This window comes from Ornithorhynchus anatinus, chromosome 3 (genome assembly GCF_004115215.2).
Source record: "Ornithorhynchus anatinus isolate Pmale09 chromosome 3, mOrnAna1.pri.v4, whole genome shotgun sequence".
Classification (NCBI taxonomy): Eukaryota; Metazoa; Chordata; class Mammalia; order Monotremata; family Ornithorhynchidae; genus Ornithorhynchus; species Ornithorhynchus anatinus.
The window spans coordinates 37,964,477-37,989,239 of NC_041730.1; the positions used below are offsets into that span (position 1 = coordinate 37,964,477).

The 24,763-nt window shown below is 41.6% G+C and overlaps 1 long non-coding RNA gene across 2 annotated transcripts in view; it reads right to left on the bottom strand.

Annotated features, from left to right (window-relative positions):
• Window positions 1-2,512: 2,512 nt before the first annotated feature.
• The window catches only part of LOC103166130, a 55,222-nt gene continuing 32,971 nt past the window's right edge, over window positions 2,513-24,763 (bottom strand). The window contains exons 1-3 of one of the 2 annotated variants that reach the window (XR_484753.3): window positions 5,912-6,074; window positions 3,690-3,787; window positions 2,513-2,864 (exon numbers count right to left, since the gene is read on the bottom strand). This is a non-coding gene — a long non-coding RNA (uncharacterized LOC103166130). Of the gene's footprint in view, window positions 2,865-3,689; window positions 3,788-5,911; window positions 6,075-24,763 lie in introns of those variants that run through there. The other variant, XR_003757849.2, reaches the window with a different exon arrangement.

The window sequence follows — 24,763 nt, forward strand, 5'->3', positions numbered from 1 at the left end:
CACACAACTGACAAGTAGCAGAGCCAGGATTCAAACCCATGACCTCTGACTCCCAAGCCCGGGCTCTTTCCACTGAGCCACGCTGCTTCTCTATTTATGTATTATTATTATTATGTATTTATTATGAGCTTACTTTGTGCCAAGCATTGTTCCAATTGCTGGGCTAGTTTCAAGTTAATCAGATCAAACACAGTTCCTGTCCTCATGGGGTTCAAGTCTAAGGAGGAAGAACAGGTATTGACTCTTCATTACAGAGGAGTAAACTGAGGCACGGAGAAGTTAAGTGGCTTGCCCAAGATCACACAGCAGGCAAGTGGAGGAGCTCGGATTAGAACACAGCTTCTCTGACTCCTAAACCTGCTACACTGCTTCCCAAACCAAATTAGAAAAAGAAGAGAAAGGGACTGTTGATATGCAGAAAATTCCACAGGCATATTTAATGCCCACATGGGCACAAGATAAATTTAACAGCAGGCGTGGTCTTTGAAATGTCATCTATTAAGCATTTACAGTGTCCAGAGCCCTGAATTAGGCAGGTATAAAACATTTGGCTAAATCCTCCTGTGTCTTCCAGATGGTACTTCCAATGCTCCTGCTAGAGAATTTGCTACCAATCCTTTTTATGGTGATTCAGCGTTGAAGTCTGAAAAATGATAGTTTTTGAACCCTACAAGGTAATTTTGCTGTGAGATTGAGAGGCCTTTTTTGCTTGCCAGCTGTTACCTAGGATGCTGCCAGCCCTGGGCTTCCTTCTGCCTCTGTGGACAATCTGGCTGAATACTTAGGACCATTCTGAAACCACCAGGATGGCAGGGCTAGTACTGGGCTACAAGAGGGATGCAAAAAAAGCCTTCTTTGCCACTTGGGTCAATAGCAGAAGAGCATGGCCTAGTGGAAAGAGCACAAGCCTGAGAGTCAGAGGACCTGGGTTCTAATGTTGGTCCTGTCATTTGTCTGCTGTGTGACTTTGGACAAATACTTAACTCCTCTGTGCCTTAGTTACCTCATCTGTAAAATGGGGATTAAAACTGTGATCTCTATTTGGGACAGGAACTGTGTCCAACTTGATCAGCCTGTGTCCCCCAGCACTTAGTACCGTGGCTGGTACAGAATCATTGCTCAAAAAACACGATTGAAAAATGAACTTGATAGCATACCTTGAGATGAAAGCATTGACTTATTCCACTTTAGAATTTTCAATCTAGTGATTCATATGCTGTTAATTCAGGTTCTTCTTCCCATGAAACAGTGACAGAATTATCAACTTCCAGACCCAAGGGTAGACAGTAGATCAAGAAGAAAAGTTGTTAAATTCCACAACCATGTTGGTCCAGGGCCTTGAGTTGAAGAGCTCTGAACAGCAGGGGAAACAGGGCAGCTCCTTGTAAAGTTGCCTCTCTCCCTGGTATTTGTTCTGTGCATATGTATTTGCTACTCATTCCCTCTGCAATATTAGCAGGAGGGCCAGAACTCCATTCCCAAGTGCTCCCATGGAAAGTGAAAACTCTTATCTTTGTGTTAGGTTAATGTCAAGGAACAGCTGAAGCATATTTCCTTGCCTCCTTAAGCCTTAAGTATTCACAGTCCCAAGCAGCACTTATGTAGGTGTCCATTCTCAATTACTTCCTCCTTTCTGTCATTTATTTTAGTGTGTGTCTCCTACAAGACTGCAAGCTTCTTGAAGTCAGGGACCACATATACTAATTTTAACGTACTCGCCCAAGTGCTTAGTTCAGCTTCAGAGAGTAGGTGCTCCATGGAAACTATTGATTGATGATTGAGTGATTGAAGAGGTGAGTACAACAACTGCTCTGAGTCCCGTATTTCCAGGTGGGCCTCATGATGGCAGAGGAGACAGAGTTGCTCTGGTCTCCTCAAGCTCCCAGAAGAGCACTATCATCAATTCTGGACTTCCACGACCTCCAGCAACTGTTCCAGACAGCCCTATTTTGGGCACTGCTGGGACTCAGTACTGCACTGGAATCGGAGGGGATTGTAAATAGCAGCAGAAGCCAAAGCTTTGTGCTGGAGCAGTCTGCGAAGCTGGCACAGAGACTTCCTGGCCCTGGAGAAGCACTATTTCCCAGGCTTCCTGCCATCATAGCCCACGCAGACTGCTCCAGTCCAGATCAGGTTTTTGCCGCTTATATCCACCTCTCCTGACCCTGGAGCAATTCTTGAGCCCAGGCTGGATTAGATTCTAGAAGAGGCAGTGGCTTGGGGCAAGTTCCAAACTAAGAGAAATGCCACCAATATCATGATATAGTAATATCCCACTATCAGACATGTTATCCCAAGACTAAGTTGACTCTTGCTGGAGCTTAATATTAGGCTTGCCTGGAGCAGGTTCATTCTCCAAACAGATTTTTCTGCTGATTCTCTTCCAAATACAAGCTTACTCCATCACACCTGGCCATTACACATCATTGTGATCTTGCTAGGGAAAAGAATTATCTACCCAAGGCATAATGTAGGCAAGCTCTACTCTGATTTGAGCACCACGATTTTGAGCTCGGTAAACAGAGCAAGAGGAAAGAGTGTATTCTTGCTTTGCTATGGAAGGAGTTCTACTATCAATTCTTCTGGAATTCAGTTTGGATAGTCTGTCTTCAAGAACAAATGACGCATACACATCTCCCAAGCCAAGGATGCAGTCATCCATCTAGCCAAGGATTTGTGTGCAGACTGACCAAAGAACCCATGTGGCCAGTGAGGCCCAGAAGGATTCCTCTATGTCTAGCTGGTGGTTTCCATATCATCTGTTATTTTGGAAGCTTCAGCCATTCAAATCCCCATTGGCTCCTGAATGTTCATATTCAATTTTCTTCTTTCAAGACTCATATGAACTCATGTTTCTGTTCATCCTTAAAAAAAAAAAAAAGTCATGCTATTAGTCCTGGAAGTTCCAGCTGTTTGTTGAGGTAACTGGTCTTCTTTCTCACAAACCACCCATCACTCCTCACTACGAACTTGGCAGGAGAGATGGACAGCAGAAGAATAAGTGAAAGGTCTCTGGAGAGCTCGCCTTCTGCCCTACAGTCTTTTGAATGGTCAGAAAGGAAGAGCAACCGTGGAATGTAGGTTGAAGGCAGAAGAGTGAGTGTGAAAGATTGCCCATCCCAATAACCTACCCCAGGCTGGACCTAAGAAAACAATCTGTTCAGGGCATGAGGACTCCTGAATTTGTGATTGTCACTCTATTGTATTTTTTGCTCTATTGGAAAAAAAGTATTTTATATGTCAACAGGCTGCTTGTATTGGGAAATAAATTTGACAACTATGATTAATGATGTTCACTTTTATGGCCATATGGCTTTTATGTTCACAACTATGGCCAATGATGTTTGGCCATAATTTCTTGCTTTTTCCAACTGTAAAGAAACGTTGCTCTCCTTCAGACAGTTAAGGAGTCTAGTTCCTTCAATTTCTTCTCTTATTTTAATCTTTGCCCAATCATTATCCACACACCCCAAGCATATTCTAAGTCTACCCCCAACTCTCAAAATATGTTTTACTGAAAAGATGATTGGAGTTAACCACTAACATTTTCCACATCATACCACTACACATATATCTATTAATAAAGACTAGAAAACCTCATGGGTTTAAGTTTCCCTTAGTTATCTCTGCCACAAATGAAACATCTAGTTTTAAGATACATTTTGTTCTACAGTTTGGGCTTTGCTTACCATTGCCTGCTCTCTTTCTTGATTCCTGTTTACTATCTCCTGTTCAATTCTTTGCACCCTCTGCCATCACAGTATTTCCTTTCATCTCTCCCCTTATGCTGTAGTGAGAGAAATCAAAATTTAAAATAAATGTCTGTCCTGAACTGGCAACCTTTCCCTGGAGGTTTGACGGAGAAAGAATCTCAGTTTCAAGTAAAAGTTGGGCTGCGCTGTCTTCCAAACAGCAACTCAAGTTTCTTGTTGGCTGAATAGCTAAGGAAATAAAGGGGAAAAGGTTAGACTGAGAATCTTCTCTAACACAACTATATTTCCCATTAGGCAGAGGGCTGTTTCCTGTTCGGAGTCAGAAACTGGAAACAGCAAGGCCATCCAGAAGACCTTCCTTTGTATTTTTTGAGGTAAAAGCCTTAAGTACTGGAAAATCAAGCAGTTTTGGTTACCTTGTTTTCCTGCTGCTGGTCTCTGGGATTCACTCTGATGTGCTGCTGCCTTCGTTTCTGGGTGTAAGCTCCTACACATGGTGAGTGTTTCATTAACCACCTTGTTAAGTGAGTACAATTTGGTGAGGAAGCTTAGGCTAGGCAAATAGGACTTTGGTCTTCCTCTTAATTCCAATTTTCTGATTTTTTTTATGGTATTTATTAAGTGCTTATATGTGCCAGACTAAATGCTGGAGTAGACACAAGTTAATCAGGTTGGTCACATTACCTGTCCCAAATAGGGCTCACAGTCTTAATCCCGGTTTTACAAATGAGTTAATTGAAGCAAAGAGAAGTTAAGTGACTTGTCCAAGTTCACACACACAGCAGACAAGTGGCCGAGTCAGCATTAGAACACAGGACCTTCTGACTCCCAGGCCTCTGTTCTCAACTAGGCCACACTCCTGATTCAACTACTGCTTATGAATATTGTACTTGCAGATATTCTCTTTTAAGCTGCACACTCATATGCTTCTTCAGAGCAATTCTAATTTACCTGGCTATGCCTCTCTGCAGTAGGAATATGGATATTTATTTCAGTGGGGCATTGAAAATTATCTTTGAGCAAAACCAGCTGCGCCCATTGTACCAAGCAGCCTGGCTCACTGGAAAAAGCATGGGCTTTGGAGTCAGAGGTCATGGGTTCAAACCCCAGCTCTGCCACTTGTCAGCTGTGTGACGTTGGGCAAGTCGCTTAACTTCTCGGTGCCTCAGTTCCCTCATCTGTAAAATGGGGATTAAGACTGTGTGCCCCACGTGGGACAACCTGATTCCCCTGTGTCTACCCCAGCGCTTAGAACAGTGCTCGGCACATAGTAAGCGCTTAACAAATACCAACATTATTATCATTATTATTACCATTAGCAATTCTTCTTTCTAGGCAGCCAAGGACATTCGCACCCCTATCCAGTGCCATATTTGAATAGAAGAGGTACTTGAAGTGAGATCAATAAATCAGTAGTATTTATTGAGCACTTCCTGTGTGAAGAGCACTGCAATAAACTCTGAGGAGAGAACAATACAATAAAGTTGGTCAACGACGATTCCTGCCCTTACAGTCTAGTGGACGAGGGAGAGATTCATTCTCTCTCTAGGCTTGAGAGAGCTCCAGCAAAATCTCTATTCCCAAAGTACAGAATGCATACCTATGTGGCTGAGGGAAGAGCAAATATAATAATTCATGGTATTTGTGCTGCAGTTTGGTGTGCCAAGCACTGTATTAAGTGCTGGAGTAGATACAAGCAAATGCAAAGTAGATCCAGCCATAGTCCCTGTCCCACATGGGACTCACAATCAATATAGTAGAAATTCTGCTTGGCGCATAGTAAGCATTTAACAAATACCAACATTATTATTACTACTAATAATAGTAATAGTAACTAATAATAATGTTGGTATTTGTTAAGCGCTTACTATGCGCAGAGCACTGTTCTAAGCGCTGGAGTAAATACAGGATAATCAGATTGTCCCACATGAGGCTCACGGTCCTAATCCCCATTTGACAGATGAGGTAACTGAGGCACAGAGAAGTTAAGTGACTTGCCCACAGTCACACAGCTGACAAGCGGCAGAGCCGGGATTCGAACCCATGACCTCTGACTCCCCAGCCCGGGCTCTTTCCATTGAGCCACTCTGCTTCCCTACATTTAATCATTCTTTCACTCAGATCTTCAATCCAAATTTCTGATCATTTGAACATGGCATCTCTGCCACCCTCCCCCCAACCCCCACAGGTTATCTCACCACTTTTGTTGAAGGAAAGAAGGCTGGATGTAGAGACAGATGTTTTTAAGCTGTGACTCTGGTTACTGAAGCCACAGGGTCCCTGGGAGCCAGCAGCAGAAGTCAGAGGAGAAGTGACCCAGTACATATCTGCAATCTCTACTCACTTAATGGGCAAGTTTAGAGATACCTAAGGGAGACACAAGGAAGCACGCGCGTAGAGATCCACATTTTGGGGTAGGAAAAAAAACACTTCTACAATATAATTTTTTCCTACTTCAGTTCAGACTTCCCTCACTTTAGTCCAAATCAGGTTTTACTGTGTATAAAAGAGCAAGAGGGAATTCATTATGATTTCTGTTCTCCTTTTTAGAGGACCCAAGGGCACTTCTCCAAAAGACACTTGGCAATCGCATTAGAGAAACTAATCTCTTTCTATGCCCTCTGTTATTCGCTTGAAACCAGATTGCTCCTTGGGTGGCAGCGAGCGGTCTGTGCAGCTTAGGTCTCCCCTCCCTCTGAGGAAGTCTATCTGAAGCAGACACTGGCATCCTGCACAGATATCGAACACTGAGAATCCCATGACACAGCACAAGTTACATCAGGCAGGCAATGTGGTGGCTCAGTGGAAAGAGTCCGGGCTTGGGAGTCAGGAGTCATGTGTTCGAGTCCCGGTTCTGCCACTTGCCAGCTGTGTGATGGTGGGCAAGTCACTTAACTTCTCTGGGCCTCAGTTCCCTCATCTGTAAAATGGGGATTCAGATTGTGAGCCTCATGTGGGACAACCTGATGATGCTGTATCTACCCCAGCGCTTAGAACAGTGCTCTGCACATAGTAAATGCTTAACAAATACCAACATTATTATATGCTAGAAGCAGTGTGGCCTACTGGAAATAGCAGGGACCTGGGAACCAAAAGTCTTATATTCTAATCCCAGATCCGCCACTCATCTGCTGTATGGCCCTGGGTAAATTATTCGATTTCTCTGTGCCTCATCTGTAAAATGGGGATTATGACTGTGAACGCCATGTTGGACATGGTCTGTGTCCAACCTGATTATTTTATATCTACCCCAGCACTTAGTTCAGTGCCTGACACATAGTAAGCACTTAACAAAGACCATTAAGAAAAAGGCTACACCACTGCTTAGTAAAATGCCTGACATACAGTAAGTGCTTCACAGATACTATTAAAAAAACATGATTTTTCTGGGAGGCTCCTGACTACTCTATTTGAAGAAGAATTGTGTGTTCCCTTCCAGGATTCCTATAACACAGGCACCATTTTTGAGCCACAAAACTTGGCAAAAGAAGCCAGGTTTGTGGGAGGCTGGGAACTGAAAATAAAATACCATTCGTACAACTCAGGGTCTCATGCAGTAGATAGGGATAGGTCAGCTGAAAACTGGACTATCAGGTTTAAAACTGCAAAAATGGCCACTCTAACACTGGTCCATGCCCACACACACCAACCGGTGACACCATACCATCACTAGCTGGTCCAGTCAAGGGCACTCCTCAGCATCCTTGTGCAGTTCACAGAGAGGGGGGCATATCTGCTCCTCCTCCCAATTTACTCCCACCATCATTTTATTCTGCATCAGAGATAGAGCTAGGCTTGATGTTTGATTTCCAAACTAAAAATAATTAATCCCGTATGAAAAACTTCAGAAATAACAAATGACATTTGGGATACTGCTGTACCTGGGCTCCAACCTGGGCTCCAACCTGGGCTCCATGACATGTGCAACCAAGAGATTTGATCAGTAATAACTGCTGAATTACCCCAGGATCTGCAAGTCCTGAAGCAACATGGCCTAGTGGATAGAGCATGGGCCTGGGAGTCAGAAAGATCTGGTTTCTAATCCCCACTCCACCACTTCCTTTTCTGCTGTGTGACCTTGGGCAAGGCACTTCACTTCTCTGGGCCTAAATTACTTCATCTGTATAATGGGGATTAAGACTGTGAGCCCTATGTGGGACAGAGATTGTGTCCAACCGGATTAACTTGTATCTACCCCAGTCCTTGGAACAGCCTTGACACATGTAAAGGCTTAACAAATACTATTTTTTATTATTATTATCATTATTACTACTACAATTACTGCCAGCAAATCAAATCCATCCCTGACTCCTCCTTCCTTCATTCTGTTTCCTTCGCACTCTCTTTTGTTCCTAGCAGTTTTCTTGTCCCCTGCCCCCTGAAATTGCCCCTCCATTCATTCATTCATTCAATATTTATTGAGTAATTACTGTATGCAGAGCACTGTGCTAAGCACATGAGAGAGTACACTTCTTCCTCCTCCTTGCCATTCACTGGTCCAGGGCAGGATGGTGGAGCAAGCAGTTGTTGCTGTGGGCATAGCTACCAGAGCTGTTTCCCTGCTCCCTCTTCCCCTTTCTCTTCCTGTCTTTTTATTGCCAGCAGGAACCATAGCAGAGGGGAGAGGAGTGCAGAGAAACTAGGTGAACTGTGAACAAAGTTCATAGGAAAATTCTGGAGCACAGCATTTAGTCAGTATCCACACCAGCTCTATGCCTGGGGCATGTAAGCAGCTTAACAAATACCACAATTGCTAGGAAGGTGAGAGATCCAAGGGGCTGAGTTTAGAGGGGCAAGAAAGATGCTTGGAAAGGGGGAGAAGGAAAGAGGGCTAGGGGATTTACAGTGTAATTGCCCCTTACCTAGAGGACCCAGTCATTGAGTTGGGGCTTGTTTTGGAGCAGAACCTAATGTACTTCATGTAATTCTATAGGGAAGTATGTTTCATGATACACTCGATATAGCCACAATGATCAAGGACTTGGAGAAGCAGCGTGGCTCAGTGGAAAGAGCATGGGCTTTGGAGCCAGAGGTCATGAGTTCGAATCCCAGCTCTGCCACTTAGCTGTGTGACTGTGGGCAAGTCACAACTTCTCTGTGCCTCAGTTCCCTCATCTGCAAAATGGGGATAAAGACTGTGAGCCCCACCTTGGACAACCTGATTCCCCTGTGTCTACTGTGTCTACAGTGCTCTGCACATAGTAAGCACTTAACAAATACCAACATTATTATTATTATTATTATTGTACTGCATTATACCATATTGGAAGGGGCAGCTGTATATTATGAGTTATATGTTGGCTTAAAGAGAAGCTCATTTTCAGATTTTGAGATTGGAAACCCTAAAATTATTAATTTAAAAAAACCCTATAATAATTTTCCATGGTCTTTTGAGGTTCCAGGAATTTTCCTATGAAAGGAAATATAATTAATTTTGTAAGAAGAGACCTGATAATTCTAATAATAAACATGTCAAGTTTTTAAGTAATTTTCAATATCACCTGAGGAAATCTTAACTCTGTCTAAAAACCATCCGTTTCTGTCAGTTTGTTCCTCATTTATCACATCATTTGGGATTACTTTCATAGTTCAACTAATGTTTGCACTTATGTAGACCAAGTGTTTACTTAGACATGCTACTGATTTATGTTCAAATGTTGGACTGTTGTATTTTGGGAGAGTCTTAGTCCTGAAAAAAAAAGTTAGAAAATAGTCTAATTCATATAAATTCAAATTCAGTCGTCTTATCCAAAAACCTATGTTGTTGGAATATTGAGATATATAATGGGAAGCACAATGGTCAAGGCCCTGCATTTGTCCCCTTTCTCTCTGATCTTCCCCTCTGCCCTAGGCTTGCTGGACCACACTGGGTGTGCCTGATGACTTGATCTACTCTAGCCAAACCTGGCTATTTTATTGACTCAACTTGAGTAGTCAAGCTTTATTTGAAACAAGGTGAAATTACTCCCTTGAGCTAATCAAGACCCCTGGGCCTGCTTATCAGTAGTATTCAGATCACCTAGAATAAAGCAGGTCCAGGGATGATTGGAAAACACCCAAGGGACTTACTGTTTTTTATCCTAAAGTATTTTTCTTGTTTTCTGATCATTATGAATGCTGTACCAATGGTATCTAAAGAAACTCTTATTGCTTGGAGCTGAGCTGGCCTTGACTAGCAGAGGAATCTCTGCTTCTCAACCGCCTCTCCCTTCTACTGTTAAAAGAAGTGCTAGTAGTAATAAACTTGCCTCTGACATACTCTTTTTAAACACAATGCAGAGTCTGTAAAGTTTTTCTTGCACAATATGAAAAACAATTGTATTTTTGTTGTAATGTTAGCAGTAAGTAGTGTGGCCTAGAAAAAAGAGCACAGGCTTGGGAGTTAGAGGATCTGGGTTCTAATCATGACTCTGCCACTTTCCTTATCTGTGACCTTGGACAAGTTACTCAACTTCTCTATGCCTCAATATCCTTATCTGTAAAATGGGGCTTGTTGAGATGTTAATAGTAAGCAGTGAGTCCTAGAGGAATGAACACAGGCCTGGGAGTCAGAAGACCTGGATTCTAATCCCAAATCCATCACTTGCCTGCTGAGTGACCTTCGACAAGTTACTTAACTTCTCTGTGCCTCAGTTTTCTCATATGCAAAATGGGGATTCAATACCTGTTCTCTCTCTTATTTATACTCTAAGCCCCAAGTAGGACAGACACTTAGTCCGATCTTATCATTTTGTGTTTCCCCCAGTTACCTCATCTGTGAAATGGGGATTAAGTGTGTGAGTCCAGTGTGGGACTATGGCCAACCTAATTTGCTTGTATCCCCCCAGGAGTTAGTACAGTGCCTGGCACATAGTAAGCACTTTAGCAAATACCACAATTATTATTATCATTATTATTATTGTTCTTATTAATACTATTACCCTTTATCTTCATACTGTATGGCTGCATGACCCTGTCATCTGACAGAGTATGCCTTTGCTTAGGTTCTTCCATGATGGGAGGACTCCCATTTGTACTTATAGAGTCAATTTACAATATATTTACAAAGTGATTAGTGAATGGAAAACAAAACAAGTTAGTCTTTGTCCCTGCTTTCCTGGAGCTTGTCTCATCAATCCATCATCTAATGGTATTTACTAAGTGCTTACTGTGTGAAGAGCACTGGACTAAAACTCTGTTACTAAGACTGATAGTGAAAATGCACTGTGGCCATCCCATCTGATATATTACATGACATTTTTGTCTATTCAAATTTTAAAAATCAAACCAAGATTCTTCCTTAGAGGGTTGGCTACCTGATTTATTTGAAGAGTTAGGAAATGAAGAGGTTAAATAAAAGCCCGGCAGATCCATTTTTTCCATACAAAAACAGATGAACATATTTTCCTAAAGCATTACCAAAAGTTTCATCTTTGGGTTGAGATCAGCTATGGAAAGATCAGGCTAAAAGAGAAGTTTTGAAGAAGTCATTATCAGCAAGTTAAACCAGTAAACTGGAAGAGAAATTCATTGGCAAAAGATGTATAATTTTTCTTCATTTCCCACTTACTTTGCTATAGAAGCATTTGAAGAAAAATAGGCAATCCCTCATTTGGAGGAAATAAGACACTCCCTAAATTCTTGTATATGATCCCATAACGTAATCTTGGGTGTTTGCTATAGAATGAAATTACTTCATGAAGGGAATCATAAGGAGTGTTTGTAATCTGGAGCTTGCTTCTTCAAAGAATTCTGCTAATGGAGTCAGAGGTGCTTGATAATAGTCAAATTTTCAACTTTATCTTTATTAAACTGTTGTGTCACTAGCACAGGCTTTTTATTTATGCTATTTTTAAGCACTTACTATGTGCTAGGCACTGTTCTAAGCACTGGGATAGATACAAGATAATCAGGTCAGACACAGTCCCTGATCCACATGGGCCTCATATTCTTAATCCCCATTTTACAGATGAGGTAAAGGAAGCACAGAGAAGTGAAGTGACTTCATTCATTCATTCATTCAATTGTATTTATTGAGTGCTTACTGTGTGCAGAGCACTGTACTAAATGCTTGGAAAGTACAATACAGCAATAAAGAGAGACAATCCCTGCCCACTGTGGACTTATAGTCAAGGGGGTTGGGGACACAGACATCAAAACAAGTAAACAGACATCACTATAAATAAATAGAATTATAGATATATACATAAATACATAAGTACTGTGGGGTAGGGAGATGGGGGGAAGAGCAAAGGGAGCGAGTCGAGGTGACGTGGAAGGGAGGGGGAGCTGAGGAGAAGAGGGTTTAGTCTGGGAAGGCCTCTTGGAGGAGGTGCACCTTCTGTAGGGCTTTGAAGGGGGGAGGAGTGGCCAAAGTCACACAGCATCACACACAAGTGGAAGAACTGGGATTAGAAATCAGGTCCTTCTGATTTCCAGACCCATGCTCTATTCATTCAATTGTATTTATTCTATCATATCTATTAAGCACTTACTGGGTGCAGAGTACTGTACTAGGTGCTTGGAAGAGTACAGTGCAACAATAAACAGACACATTCCCTGTCCACGACATGCTTACAGTCCAGAGCTGGTGGGGAGGGGGGAGAAACAGACATTAATATAAATAAATAAATTACAGATATGCACAAAAGTGCTGTGGGGCTGGGAGGGGGGAAGAACAAAGGGAACAAGTCAGGGTGACACAGAAGGGAGTGGGAGAAGAGGAAAGGAGGGGCTTATTTTGGGAAGCCCTCTTGGAGGAGATGTACCTTCATTAAGGCTTTGAAGGAGGGAAGAGTCTGTTGGACTTGAGGAGGGAGGGCATTTCAGGCCAGAGGCAGGGCGGGGCGAGGGGTCTGCAGCGAGATTAGCAAAATCAAGGCACAGTGAGAAGGTTAGCATTAGAGGAGTGAAGTGTGTGGGATGGGTTGTAGTAAGAGAGTAGCCTCTATCCACTAGGCCATATTGATTCTCTCAACAACTGAGTATGGCAGGTCTGGTCTATGTTTTTTCTAAGATATTATGGTAGAGTGACAGGTTAAATCAGAGTCATCAACCAATTTCTACTGTCCCTACTAGCTCTGAAGATCTGCTGTAAATTGTTATAGGCATTACAGAGCACTGTAAGAAAAAGGCCGCTCCGCACTTTTAAGTAATGCCCTGTGCTTTTATAGAGCTTTTATTTTTCTAAAGCTCTTTTACATCATTTATCTCCTTTTAACCTTGAAACAGTCCTGGGAGGTATGAAAGACAAATAATATTCCCATTTAATTAATAAAGAAACTGACGCTCAGAGAGAAGCAGCATGGCCTAGTGGAAAGAACACAGGCCGGGAAGTCAGAAGGACCTGGTTTCAATTCCTGGCTTTACCCCTTGTCTGTGTGACCTTGGGCAAGTCACTTAAATTCCCTGTGGCTCAGTCCCCTTATCTGTAAAGTGGGGATTAAGACTGTGAGCCCCATGTGGGACAGGGACTATATCCAACCTGATTAATTTGTCTATACCACAGCACTTAGTACAGTGCCTGGAACATAGTAAGCACTTAGCCAATACCATAAAAAATTTAAAAAGAGTAATTAAGTTACTTACCCCAGGTCACACAACAGATCATTGACAGAAATTGGACTAGAGACTGGGTTTCATGAACCTCAACCTCAAAACTTTGCCCCATGACTCCACTATGTCTCTGAGAATCTCTCATTAATTATTCTTTTTTTTGCTAATTAAGGAGTTGTATCTTTACAAATATCCACTATACTTTTTAAAGTTTAACGACACTAAAACTCTAGAAAAGGGAATGTCAGGGCACTAGATAAACAGACCCACTTTTATTATAGTTCCTGGTTTTCTTAATGCCATTTCAAAAATAACACATTCATTCAGTTGTATTTACTGAGGGCTTACAGTGTGCAAAGTACTGTATTAAGCACTTGGAAGAGTACAACACAACAATAAACAGACACATTCCCTGTCCACAATGAGCTTACAGTCTAACATTAAAATGGAGACACATAAAAAATTAGCTGCAGAACAGTAAAATATGTGATGCTTAAGAATGAAATAAAATCTATAGGGGCCATAAAAATATTAAATCCACTAATGGAAATTCGATCTGTTGTGAATATAATACATTTGCTTGGTATTTGGAAAATAAGAGGGATCTGGTTGAGTTCCTAAATTTTGAAAGAAAGAGTTCAACAACTCCCTATTTGAAGATCCCTATACCTTGCTAAAATTGCAATATTGTCCTAAGGCAACTACTGTGTCTTTAGGATTGAAGGAGATTCTGAAGTGACTTTGGCTAAAATCAATGTCAGTTCAGGCCTCTAGACAGACAGACTTTGAATCAACTGCCCAGTAGGTTTGCTAAATCCCATGAAGGAATGAATATTGAAGAAGCAGAGCAGAGAATATCTCTAAGCTGATTCCCCTTGTAGAATGTTTCCTAATCATTTTACAGATCCACCATTATGTAATGTTGAACTAGTCATCTTTGTCCAGCATCTGGAAGCCTAAGTGAGGCCCAGATCCTACTGATTCAGCTAGTGTCTGCGGCTTTATTCCTGGGGAAAATATTGTTTCTAACCGGCTTTAGTTGGCTGGTTCGGTTGGTAATGTTTTAGGAAAGACCATGATGAAAAAAAAAAAACGCTAGTATTTTGCAGGATGAAGAGGCTATTAAAAAAAACAAAATACATATGCAGTAACATGTTTTTGTCTTTGCCCTAAACACTGAAACACCAGAACAATGGAGTGGGACATCTTTCAAGTTCCATCAGATCTGAGGGAATGAGGAAGATAATTTTATTGCTTTGGTTCAGATGTCAGAGTCCAGAGAGATTTAGAAACAAAAATCCCTGTTTCAAAAGGACTCAGTTCTTCTGCTGCCATAGCAAATATGTTTACATTTAGGAACCCAGGCAGAGGTACTGATTGAGGCTTACTAGAGAAGGAAACTTTCTTTTCAAACTGTTAACTAATATGTGCTGCTGAATAAAAAGCAAAAATCCCTTGCACTTTTGTGCCTTCTTCTGGTACACTGACTTTTCAATGTCACATTTGTCAAGGGCTTAGTCCTCAGCGTGAGAGTAGCCTTTTGATGTGTGGGAAAATTATACTGGGTTTGCAAATGAGAATCTTCAATGCCAAGTCTCCAGCTCTATCCACACTGTCAAGTTTCTAATGTCAAGTTACAGCCATAGAGGGTGGGAATTACTAGAAACAGGCAATAATTCAGCTATTTTGGACAAACTAATTTCTAAACAAAATTGCAGGGTATTGTGAGTTGGTCTTAATGGGGAATGCATGATGCGAAGGGAGTGCCAGAATAATCAGTGAGAGCTTAGGCAACACGGTTAGAAGCAGCATGGCATAGTAGAAAGAGCGCAGGCCTGAGAGTCAGAGGACTCTAATCCTGGCTCCACTACTTATCTGCTGTGTGACCTTGGGCAAGTCACTTAACTGCTCTGTGCCTCAGTTACCTCATCTATAAAATGGGGATTAAGACCGTGAGCCTCAAGTGGGATAGGGACTGTGTCCAACCTGATTATCTTGTATCTGCCCTAGTGCTTAGTCAGTTCCTGACACATAGTAATCACTTAACAAAAAAGAGTAGCATAAGGGCCTACAGAATAAGAAGTATGGATATTCAAATCACACTGGGCAAAACTGTGGTTGTATTCATCAGCCTGGTCTTTCCTGAAAGGATGCACTCAATTCTCCTAGAACACAGTAGGGAAAACTGGTACTGTGGCACCAAATCTTTCCATCTCCATGAGCATGTCCACAAGCACACGTGCTGTTTCTTCCAACAACACATCGCAGTATATCCAAACGCCTCCCAAGGAACGTTCCCTAAATCCCTAACAACACTCCAGCCAAAATGCTAATTGAAAACACACCTTATGGCAAAACTGAATGTACATGAGTTTTAAAATAAATGAACTCCTCATTTCCTGTCCAGCCTGCATAATTTTTGATATGCTCTGAGTGACTGGAAGCCTATTTGCAAGATTCTATATTCAGCAACCTCTAGACGCAATAATAACGATAAATGCTATCATGGTATTTATTAAAGGCTTCTGAAATGCCGTAGCATAGGGCTAAGTGCTAGGGTAGATACTGGATAATCAAACATTTTCCCTGTTCCACAAAGTGTTCAAAATCAAACAGATTGGGAAGAGATGTATTCTCCCCTTTTTACATATGAGGAAATTGAGGCCCAAAGTCACATGGCAGGTCAGCGGCAAAGTTGAGATTAAAACCCAGAGCTCCTACCTCTCAGTCTTGTATTCTTTTGACAAAGCCACACTGAGTTAAAGTGGCCATAATTATGGCATTTGGCCTGGGAATCAAAGCTCGGCCACTTGTCTGCCTTATGACCTTGGGCAAGTCATTTAACTTCTCTGGGCCTCAGTTACTTCATTTGTAAAATGGGCCCATGTGAGGAGGGACTGTGTCTGCTCCAGCACTTAGTAGAGTGACTGACACATAATAAGTGCTTAACAAATACCATAAAAGAAAAAAATAAACACTTTATTATATGCTAAAAGGGGGATAAAAACAAGGTTATATGATTAAAGACAGTCCCCATCCCACGCAGGACTCTTTTTTAATGATATTCATTAAGTGCTTACTCTGTGTCAGGCACTCTACTAAGTGCTGGGGAAAACACAAAATTATAAGGTTGGACACAGTTCCTGCCCTTCATGGGACTCACAGTCTTTATCCCCATTTTACAGATGAGGGAACTGAGGCACAGAGAAGTGAAGTGACTTGCCCAAGATCACACAGCAGACAAGTAGCAGAGCCGAAATTAGACCCCATGTCCTTCTGACTCTCAGGCCCGTGCTCGATTCACTAGACCACTCTGCTTCTCTATCACACCTTCTATTTTCTCCCCATTTTACAGATGAGACATCTTAGGTCTAGAGAGGATAGATGAGGATAGGTGAACATGTTTATTCATGGTCAAACAACAGGCCAGTGGCCACCTAGGATTAGAAGCCAAGTCTTCTGACTCCCAATCCCATGCTCCTTCTACTACAAGAACAGAGCATCGCCCAAATGGAAAAGATTAAAGATCACAGTGAAGAAGAATATTTGAAGAAGCAATTGGAAGCCTGTAGAGCAACTAGCATGGTGAACAGGATTTGAAAGATAATTCAGGCTGCTAAACCACTTCTCAGCTAGAAATTTGGAAAATGCCTGGATCCTAAGTCAAACATAAATAATCAGTACCATTCTTCCAGTTGGAATTTCCACAGAAAGTAGGCTGGTATTTCAGAGAAAGCAGTTAATATGTTCTTCCCACATCCTGTTCTCTTGTCCTCTTGGTTTTACAGCCCAGTGGTTTACCCTAAAATAACCCAGTAGCCATGACTATGGCTTGGTTTTAAATTAAAATTAATCATGGTACTTCTTGTTATATGCCAGGCACTGTTCTAAATTCTGGGGTAGGTACAAGATAATCAGGATGGACAGAGTCCCTGTCCCACATGGAGCCCCACTCTTCATCTTCATTTTACAGATGAGGTAACTGAGGCACATAGAAGTGAAGTGACTTGCCCAATGTCACACAGCAGACAGAGGGCAAAGCAAGATTAGAATCCAGGTCCTTCTGACTCCCACACTTGTGCTCTGTCAACGATTCAATCATATTTATTGAGAGCTTACTGTGTGCAGAGCACTCTACAGAGTATTTGGGAGAGTACAATGCAATAGTTGGTAGAAAATGATCCCTGCCCACAAGAAGCTTGCAATCTAAAGGAGTTTACAATTTAGCATATTGCTTTTGTTCTTCTAATGGAAATACCCAGAATGCCAACTGCACTTCATATATGTTGTGCTTTTCATCTCTAGAATCCTTACACTCTTTTATATTATCCTCTCTCTGCCTCTCTGTCACAAACTTTCTTTCCTCCCTCTTGGAATTCGCTCAGTAATTTTGCTTGTTCTCCTATTTTACCCCATCTTTCACAATGTTCTCAATGTTTTTGTTGATCCATATGTGTCTTCCTCTCTGCATAAGCTTGTTGCTTCCTGTCACTTGTTTTTTACCCCTCTATTCAATCCATCCCAATTGGTGTCTCTAATTTTCCTTGTTGCCCATCACGCTATGATCCTTTCTGTTTTTCCTTATTCTTGTCATCCTTTATCCCTCTAAGAACTTTCACTCAGAATCAATCAATCAATGGCATTTATTGAGCACTTACTATTTGCCGAGCATTTTACTAAGTTCTTGGGAAAGAACAATACAACAGAATTAGCAGACTCACACCCTCTATTGCTGTGGCTGCGGAGGGGAGGAACCCCAAACTCCAGTCTTCTAGCCACAGCACTCTATTGCCTTTTTAATTTTATTATTGAATATATCCTCTCCTTGTCTTTTCCACTGTTTTCGTGTTCCAATTGCTTTATCTGTCTTTATTAGGGTATTCACTGTATTAGCTTTGAACACACTAAGGGCTTAATAAATACTACTTCTACTAGTAGTACAGACAGTGCTTGGCACATAGTAAGTGCTTAACAAATACAATCATTATTACTATTACTTCTACTAACTCCTCTTCTGATTTTTCTATTTGTTCATTTGTTTCTGCCTAACTCATACTCTGTCTCTAACTCTCCCCATGCCCTCTCCATTCTTTTTCTATTCCTAATCTTAACTCTTTGATGAGTTGGTGGAGAGCCTTTTTTGTGGTACTTGTTAAGTGTTTACTATGTGCCAGGCACTGTAATAAGCCCTGGCATAGGCACATGCTAATCAGTATGGACCCAATCCACATCCCACATGGGACCCATAGTTGTAATCCCCATTTTACAAATGATATAACTGAGGGACAGAGAAGTTAAGTGACTTGTCCAAGTTCATACAACAGACAACTGGTGGAGCTGAGATCAGTATCAGGGTCCTTCTGACTCCCAGGCTTGTGCTCTAACCATTAGCTCACACTGCTTCTTGGTTGCTTCACAGTAGCTTGAAGCCAACTGTGAGGCATTCTTGCTTAATGCAGAGGGTTACCAAAAGTCAGGGCAGAGTTTGAAAGAGATGAAAGATGTTGCCAAGGGACACTTGAAGAAAATGATATGAGCGCTGAGGACTGCTAAAGCACCTCAAGCTTGGACCCCGCAGAAACAGGGGGTCATAAGAAAGAGCTCCTGAACTTTCTTCCAGAGGCCCTGCCTGTAACTAATATTGTCAAGGTAACCAAGCTAAGTTAATATATTATAAAATAAATTTGTTCCAGATTTTCACTTTACTTGGGCATGTTTTTAATTTCAAAGGTACATTTATCAAAGTTTTTCTAAAAAGCCATTGGACAGAATCCTTTCAAGTCATCTATTTTGAGAGTACTTTTCTTTAGGTGGAATTGCTAAAGCTTCTCAAGTTAAAAGCGACTCAAAATTAAAAGTTATACATTCCCTTTAAGTTAAAGTATACATATCAATAAATCAATCATATTTATTTAATCAGCACTTACTGGGTACAGAGCACTGTACTAAGCACTTGGGAGAGTACAGTGTAACAGCATAACAGACATATTCCCTGCCAACAACGATATATCAATTTGAAATATTTCCTGGCAAACTTCTGGAAAGTCTCGATCTGAATTTGGTGGTTTTCTAGATTGTAAATTCACTGGCTTAACTAATAGTGATCTGCTTTGACCAATGGAAGGCATTATATGTTTTATGATTTCAGGGCCAGGTGGGTCAACTTATCAATTTCATTTTCTCAGTTCAGATCAGAACATCTTTGATTCCAACCTGTTTTGGAAGCAAACTGGAGCAAGCCAGAAAACATCCATGAATGCCAGTTCCAATCTGAAAATGATATCACTGCAGGGGTGGAGGCAGAGTCTATGGCTGGTCCAGGGAGCGTGGGGTGGGGGAGGGGAGTACTTCAGACCACAAGGGGCTGAGCCAGCGAGGGCATATATAGCGGCCACCCTGCCTCAGCCCCTATTACCTCTGGTCTCCAGCAGCTGCATGCCCAGCTCCCCAGTTTTGACTCCACCACAAGCCTTTGGGCAGTGTGCCTGACATTTCCTTGGAACTAGAAGGGGTGAGGATTGGCAGTGGAGCCAAGTGGCAGTTCCAATCCTTACCCTCCACTGTCGGTCATGTCCCCTAGCCCAGCAAGGGAACCTGTGGAGGTAATCTGGACCTTGCTCCGAGAGCAGGTTGAACTATATTTACCCACCCTGTTCTCACCAGGAATGCCCTCCTATGCTGCTGCTGCTGGCAATGCGGTTCTAGTTATAAATTCCTTCTTACTGTCACCCCTGATTCAAACAGGATTTCTGTAGTCTGAACTCCTTAATTACTTCTTGGAAAAAAATTTAAACCAAAGAAGAACTAACTGTGTTTGGGCCTTAGGCCCATGCTCTATACACTATGCCATGCTGCTTCTCCACAGGGAGAGACAGACATTCAACAAAATAGTTCCTAAATCACAAATCCACAATACATCTTGTTCAGTCAGGGACAAGACCCACAATCTTTCTGGATGTCCTGTGAGCCCCATGTGAAATAGGGACTGTGTCCACACTGTGAGGAACAGCGTGAAATATTGTAAAGAGAATGGGATAGACTTATCCCATTTGGGATAGGAGAAATACTCATTTTGAAAAGGAAGCAGCATGGTCTAGTGGAAAGAGCATAGGCAAGGGAGTCAGAGGACATGGATTCTAATCTTGGATCTGCCACATATGCTATGTGATTTTGGGGAAGTCACTTCACTTCTCTGTGCCTCAGTTACCTCATCTGTAAAAAGGGGATTAAGACTGTGAGCCCCATGTGGGACAGGGACTCTGTCTAACCCCATTTGCTTGTATCTACCCCAGCACTTAGAACAGTGCTTGGCACATATTAGGTGCTTAACAAATACCACAATTATTATTATCATTATCAAAAAAGGCTTAGAAGAACCGAACCCTTTTGGCCTTCCCTCCTTCACTGATTAAAACTACTGGAGACTTTATCCAATAGTTAGGTTCTAAATCAATGCTTTAATGCATAATTTTGAAGTTAAAGTCTCCACTCAGGAAGGATGGGTGAGCCTCGGTCCTGAAACTTCAGGATCAAGGGCCTATGCTGAGAATTGATTATTGTGCTAGTGTTTCACACAGTGAATCAATGGTATTTATTGAGGGCTTACTATGTGCAGATCACTGTATGAAGTGCTTGGGAAAGTACAATGTAAGAGAGTTGGTAATAATAATGATGGTATTTGTTAAGCGCTTACTATGTGCCAAGCACTGTTCTAAGTGCTGGAGCCCTGTTCTAAGTGCTGGGTAGATATGATCCCTGCCCAAAAGGATTCCTGTCCACAGAAAAGTCATTTAATTTAGTTTCTCTGTGCCTCAGTTCCCTCACCTGTAAAATGGGTATTCATTGCCTGTTCTATCTCCTACTTCGACTTTGAGTCCCATATAGGACAGAAACTGTGTCTAATCTGGTTAACCTGATTCTACCCCAGCTCTTCCCCACTCAGGATTGCACTTGGAGAGTTTCCAGTGGTCTACCGGTCTCGGCTATGGGAGTTAGCATCCAGCAGAGGCCTACCCATTCCATTCTCAGCTTGGGCAGTGTTTAGTGAGTGGAAGGCAATCTGCTACAAGTAAAAATTCACCTGTGCTGGGCAGCAGCAGCAAGGGAGAGAGGAGAGGGCAGACACTCAAGTTTTTCCTGTGCAGAAGAAGGCAATGGTAAACCACTTCCATTTTTTTTCAAGAAAACTCTATGGATATACTACCAAAATTATTGCAGATGGAAGTGGGATGTTCTGGGAGAGATGTGTTCATGGAGTTGCTAAGGGTCGGAGATGACCCGACAGCATAATACTAGACAAGACCCATGCTCTTAGAAGAGTGCTTGACACATAGTAAGCAATTAAATAACATATAAAATGGAGTTTATAGTATACCACAAAGTCCCTGTCCCACAAAGGGCTCAAAGTCTTAATCCCCATTTTCCAAATGAGGTAACTGAGGCCAGAGAAGTGAAGTGACTCGCCTAAGGTCACACAGCAGACAAGTGGTGTATCCAGGATTAGAACCCATGACCTTCTGACTCCTAGGCCCATGCTCTATACACTATGCCAGGCTGCTTCTCTACAGGGAGAGAAAGACATTCAGTGAAATATTTTCTAAATCACAAATCCACAATCCATCTTGTTCAGTCAGGGACAAAACCCTCAATCTTTCTGGATGTCCTGTGAGTCCCATGTGATATAGGGACTGTGTCCACACTGTAAGGAGCTGTGTGGCATATTGTAAAGAGAATGGGACTGGGAGTCAGAAGACCTGGGTCTTTATCCCAGCTCTGCCAACTGTTTACTGTCTGACTTTGGGCAAATCACTTAACTTCTCTTTGCCTCAATGTCCTCAACTGCAAAATAGAGATTAAATAAGCACTTGTTCTCCCTCCTACTTAGACTGTGGACCCCATACAGGACAGGGACTGCGTGTCCAATCTAGTTAACTTGTACCTGCCCCAGCACTTGGTGTTTTACACACAGTATGCACTTAACAAATACCACAAAAGACCTGAATATCTTGTGTCTAATCCCAGTGCTTTCACATAGTAAGCACTTAACATAGACCGCTATTATTACTGAGCTACTGAAGAAAATGTTTCAGAAAGCATATAGTTTAAAGGTATCTTTGACCAGAATGCAGGATTGATGTAACAGAAAGAAAATTCTCTGTAAAGCCTCAAGACTACCCCTCTGGGAATTTCCCTCAAGAGTAAGCATTTTGGGGGCTGTTGAACTTGCTCTATTTTTTGCACAAAGCTTGATTTTGAAGAAGCCGGTAGTTCCAACAATGAGTGGTAAAAACTGAAACAAGTCACCTTCACTCATTTTCAACATTACTCAACAATCATTCCAAAGCAATCATTTTTGACTCTGAAACTCAAGTGGAGGACAAATTCTCCCCAGCACTATACAGTTTCTCAATCCATCCTGAATTTTAAACAAACACAGTTTGAGGCACACACTTTATTCGAACAGTAAATAGCTGAATGCCTGTGAACTACAGCAGAAAGAATACAGCTGTCCAAAATAACATATGCCTTACATCATGCTGATCCCTAGGCTCCAATTAATCTTTTGAAAAGCTGTTACCTTTTCTTTACCATATGCCTTAAGGGGTAATGGCCTTTGTAGCTAAAAGTATTTTTAAAAAGTATTTTGTTATGAACAGCACTGAGGAGAGAAAGGTGCAATTTTCCATGCAATTGGAACTTTCAATGGATCCTGTTGACACAGTTTCTGCACATATGAAAATCCCTATTATCAGTCAGTTTCATTTCTTACTTTACCTTCAGAGACAAAGACTGTTTGCCATTTACTCTGGAAATTTGATGTCTGGGTCTTCATGTGTGTTTCAGGGAAAATTGGAAGTTAGACATTTTCAAGACCTTAATATAAATATTATTCGGAGATCTGTTTGAAGAGATATAGATGGATTAGATTAAGGTGAGGCCTTTAGTTTGTATAAGTAACTTCTCTTTCTAGTAAATTAGTGTTTTGAACTGATTCCATTGTTGCTTCAAAACTAAGACTATGCAGCTTATGTCATAGGCTTTGTTTTCAGTCAATGAGGCTTCAAAACAGGATGGTTTTCAGTGTCTACCTAAATGCATCGATGTTCATGCAAAGTTCATCTTGTTTTGTCAAAAAGTGACAGAGAAGGAAGAAAAATAATTTAATTTGGGAATGGGACCTCCTGAAAATATTTTGACCCTTCTAAACTTTTTGGAAATCAAAACTACCTGCTGAGAAAAGGGGAAACATCACTAATAGCAATTAAAATGAAAGTTTAAACTTAAAAATGGCGATCTATCATAGAACTTATAAACAGAGGGACATCCCAAAGTGTTAGCATATGAAGCGGCCTGCCAGCCTGCATACTGTTGTGGTCTACCTTAATTGACAAGGAAAATTTGACATTCCAATTGTCAATTGGTTATCGCATCTTTGTTTTTCAACTGCTCTTTTTAAAACTCAACACATTCCTCACCGAGAACGACACATGGAACATGCCAAATTTGAAGTATTAAAACAAAACCTTCATTTTTTCAATTATTCCAGCACACTGAATGCATCTGAAAGAAAATTTAAAGCTTGAAAAAGAGGTTTTCCTTCCTTAGTCTCAGATAACTGACTTAGAGCCAAGTGGAATTTTAACCAAGCTTTCTAAAAGGAGTAATGCTGTTGAATACTGTTCCCTTGGGGATGTCATGAAAATGAGATGTCTCTCACACACAGTTAACCCAAGGAGCAGAATTGCAGAGTAAAATAAATAGGAAAAAAGTTTGCATTGAGGCCAGGAGTAGGTATTTGGGCAGAGAGCTGCAAAAATCCTGAAGAGAAGGAAAATGACTAGAAATAAATATGACTAGAGAATCACAAGATATACCACAAATGCAGCAGCAATTTTCTCTCTCCACAACTCAGCAAAGAGGAGGGAACTTGTAATTATCTTCCCTCTCCCTGAACCCCACTAGTTTCTGTGAGTGAATTAATATCTATGTACGCATTCTGAGGATGAGACTTTTAGGCTCTATTATTCATTTTTACTGATTTGTAGACCTGCCTTCTCTAAGCCGTGTGTAACTCTTCTACCTCTACAGTAGTGATTACCTCAGAATGAGCAGATTTCCTTTCCTGATCTTGGAAAATGGGCCCCTAAAATGTTTTAATTTTAGGGGGATTATGATGTGTGGTGTTATTTAAAAGTAGTGGGGGGGGGGGGAACAACACAAAAAGAGATATGCCTTTTGCTTTCAAAAATTAAGCTGTCCCTGCAGCCTAGTGCCTGAGGAAGGAATTCTTAGGAACAGGTGCACTTCAGAGATAGCAACCACCGAGATGAGATGGACAGAGAGGTCTCAGCATGACTCCTTGCTACTGCTCTATGGTTTATTCTTTTTCCGGCTCGTCAGAGTCATCCAGCTGAGAGAGTCGGACAAGAAGCAACTGGCTCCCAGTTGAAGCAGCAGATGGTATTTTTCAGACATTTGTAGTGGGTGAACAGGAAGGGTGGTGGGGGAAAGGGTAG